The sequence below is a fragment of the Protomyctophum parallelum genome (assembly GCF_964188405.1).
Source record: "Protomyctophum parallelum genome assembly, chromosome: 3".
NCBI lineage: Eukaryota > Metazoa > Chordata > Actinopteri > Myctophiformes > Myctophidae > Protomyctophum > Protomyctophum parallelum.
The window spans coordinates 6,664,190-6,668,161 of record NC_139698.1 but is presented as its reverse complement, the minus strand read 5'-3'; the positions used below and the strand labels follow the sequence as shown (position 1 = coordinate 6,668,161).

The window sequence follows — 3,972 nt, the reverse complement described above, 5'->3', positions numbered from 1 at the left end:
GCACACATTTATCCACATTTATTTTATACCGTATATAATTTCGTGAAAGGAAATGGCAGCTTCCTCTTACTCGGATTTGGGGGGAGGTGTATAGTTACAATTTACAATTTAGGCATTTAGCAGACGCTCTTAATCCAGAGCGACTTACATTTAAGCAAGAACAAAAGCATGGGAATACATCACATATAAACATTTATCATGAACATGCGTAAGCTAAGAAAGTAACAGTGGAATATCTAGTATTTAGTTCCTGAATATATACTAGCATTCGGAGATTCATGGGATAACTATCTGGCTGCGCTCAATAACATGAGCAGAGAACACGCAGACTTAGCCTTAGTGTGGACTCCTAACATGCCATAGTGTCCTACTCTACTGTATGACTCCTAACATGCCGTAGTGTCTACTCTACTGTATGGACTCTACTGGACTAACATGCCATAGTGTCTACTCTACTGTATGCCACGCATTCAGATTTCACATTCACATTCCTTTATTTGTGTAAAACACATAGGGATTTGTTTTGACATTTTGCGTGTGTGCATTGATTCATATTTTTATATAACAAATAAATACGAACACACAAATACAACACCGTGTAAGAAGTATAAATATAAAGTGCAGAGTTATGGAACATAGAGTTATGGAACATAGTACCGGTGACACTACCTAGACGCCGGGGGTTGGGAGGGAAACCAGAGGCCTTTAGCAGCCTGGCGGCTGAGGGGAATGTGCTCACGCACGCATGCACATTATCAAATGGTAAATGGTAAATCGTAAATGGTGCATTTATATAGCGCCTTTATCCAAGGCGCTTTACATAGATTGTGCATTACATTCACCCATTCACACAAACATTCATACACCGATGGCAGCGGGAAACCATGCAAGGCACCAACTAGCACATCAGGAGCAATTAGGGTTCAGAGTCTTGCTCAAGGACACTTCGACAGTAACTCTGGGGGAGCCCGGGTTCGACTGGCAACCTCACGGTTACCATTCAGGCACTCTACCCCTGAGCCACCACCAACTAAATAAAATGATAGTATGGCTGCTTTTCTGTATTCATTAAATCAGAGTCCTAGATTTTGGAGAGATGCCTCTCCAAGACTATTCATTCAATGTTTTTCTTTCTTTTAATTGACCGATGGAATGAATATTATATAATCAAAATGCAAGCAATACAGCAAGTATGCAAGCAACGCTGAAAGGCAGTTTGGAGGGATTTCAGTAATTGGGTTTAATTCAGAATCAACTTAATTGTCACGCCACACAAATTCGTTTTTTGTGCATTGTTTCCAAATCAGCTGAAGAATGAGAGTCGCGTATTCCGTCGCATATTACAAAATAAGAGTCTTGCCACAGACATGCTGATGACCGCTAGCTGCTCACCATGCGCTAATAATCCCTGCCTTCCATTGCTTAGTGTGATTCTTACTATTATATACGGTTAAAATACAACTAATATCACCAATATTTAGTTGTGTGTATTGCTGTCTGCGTAGACGTAGACATTCAATTCTATGGGCTGTATTTTGCGTGTCTTAAGTACCAGGTCTTATTACCTATAACTTGAGTAAACTAAAGACCTGGAGGCGTGATCAATGCTCTTTGGCCACTCAGAATAGCCAATATATGGCATTGATCACGCCTCCAGGTCTTTAGTTTACTCAAGTTAGGGAATAAGACCTGGTACTTAAAGGTATATTCAGTGATTTCACTCAAAAAAACCTTAGGTTTAGTTTTTGGCAAGGTGGCAAAGCCTTTCATCCAATCAGGATAGAGAGCCAAAAACGAAACCTAAGGTTTTTTTGACCCCCCCCAGGGGTTAACTGGGGACAGGGAGGAACTCCTTATATGGTCAGCACTCTATAGTAGAGAGGATTATCACAACAAAACAAAAAAAATAAGTGATATTTGAATTAAGTGAAATCACTGAATATACCTTTAAGACACGCAAAATACAGCCCTAAGTGTGAATGCTATACGCTGCCTATATGTGTGTTAACTCCTGTCTCGCTGTCAATCACAGCTGTCCGTAGCGTCTCATTCGCCGGCTCCACGCAGAGGGGAGGGACTTCCTGGATGGGCGATGAAGACGTGCACGTTCCCGCCAGAGGTCCGATGTCTTCACTTCACTGCCCTCTGCAGGACAAGAAAGGTACTGTAGGAACGTCATGGTGTCAAAAGTAATCGATTGAAGCAATGCATTGTGATCTTGTAGATCAGCTATTTTTAAATGGCCGAAATGTATATAATAGGGCTGAAGTGGGTAATGTAGTTTTTAAGTGGTGCAACCACTTCTACATCCAGCATGCAATGTCCGTGTAGCTGTGTACCTGTTTGTGATGTAACTGTGTACCTGTGTGAGCACGAGTGGTGTGCGCATGCGTGAAATTGGAACGAGAGAAGTATGTGACATGGCTGCCACCTGCTGGACGCAAACGATACAGAGAAGAAATTGGAACGATACAGAGAAGAAATTGGAACGATACAAATTGGAACGATACAGAGAACCAATAGACGGGAGTTGCACCACTTGGTTCACACTGGTGTGATTTTTCTAATCAAAATGAAAATCTACAAAGTCACTAGTAACTAAAGTTTTCAAATCATTGTAGTGGATGGAGTCAAAATATGTTTGACTCTGAAATGTAGTGGAGTTGGAATTAAAATATTGGAAATTTGGAAATGTTCAAGTAAGGTACAAATACCGTCATTTCCAGACTATAAAGCGCACCTGAATATAAGCCGCACCAGCAAAATGTAGGGAAAAAAACAAATGTGTACAATGTACAAACACAAGCCGCACTGGACTATAAGCCGCAGGTGTTTTAATGTAATAATTAGGGCTGACCTCGATTAGTCGAATAGTCGACTAATCGATCGGAACGGGTCTCAGTCGACTGACCACCTCTTAGTCGATGTTCATAAAAAAAAAAAAATTGTATATAAAAATACAATATTTACAAAAATATACAAAAATATTGTATTATTCCACTAGGTCTGTGGGGGACATAAACACATTTGAACATTCTGACTGTTCAAATCTCCAATGTGCATGTGGAGTGTCTCTGCCTGTGTGGCAATGTGCCACTGCCTGTGACTTGAATCGCACAGTGCGCTGGCCTGATAGACTCCAGAATCTCAATCTCAATCTCACCTGCTGTTTTTTCTTTTTTTTTTTGCTCAGTCGACTATTAGTCGACTAACAGCAAATTTATTCATCTATCAGTCGACTATACAAATCCTTAGTCGGGGACAGCCCTAGTAATAATATAGAGATAGATTTAGAAGGTCCCCCTTTTGCAGTTAGCTGTAAAAACCCATAGATTAGCCGCACCGTTGTATAGAGCGTCGCAGTCCCGCCTCCTCGAGAGACCGGAAAATAAATCCCCGTTCATTTTCCTCATAGACATTTCAGAAAGTATTTATTTAAAGACGTTTACGCCGCGGACAAAGACAACTCTTGTCGTGACAAATCATGACAACAAAACACAATTTTTCGGGCTGAACAAATAATTAGAAAGAAGAAGAAAACGGCCAGGTTACAACACTTTTTGTTGTTGTTTTTCTTCTTTGTAATTACGCTTTAAAGGTCTTTCAATAAATACGTTTTGAAATGTCTAAAGAAAATGCATTGGGAACTATTTCCTGGGCCTGGCGTCGTCATGAAAGGGGGCGGGACTGCAAAACTCTATAGGCTGCAGGGTTCAAAGCATGGGAAATAAATTCGCTATTTCTTTCTAGTCCTTAGGCGCGATTCATACTCCTACTTTAGAGCCGGTTCGGCTCTGTAGAGCCTACAATGTGACGTCATTTGATGTTCGGGGGGGGGGCGGGTAGTCGGCTCTTCGGTGCTACTGAGAATTTCTGACGAGCCGAAATCATTTCGGCACTACAGCGGTAAAATAGGAGTATGAATCGGCCCTTATAGTCCCGGAAATTACGGTACCCTCAAAATTGTACTTG

The 3,972-nt window shown here is 41.2% G+C and overlaps 1 protein-coding gene across 1 annotated transcript in view; it reads left to right on the top strand.

Annotated features, from left to right (window-relative positions):
* Positions 1–3,972, top strand: part of rusc1 (RUN and SH3 domain containing 1) — a 33,859-nt gene that overhangs the window by 15,210 nt on the left and 14,677 nt on the right. The window contains exon 2 of the mRNA XM_083761980.1: positions 2,033–2,161. The gene's annotated coding sequence lies outside the window, so the exon portion shown is untranslated. The remainder of the gene's footprint in view (positions 1–2,032; positions 2,162–3,972) is intronic.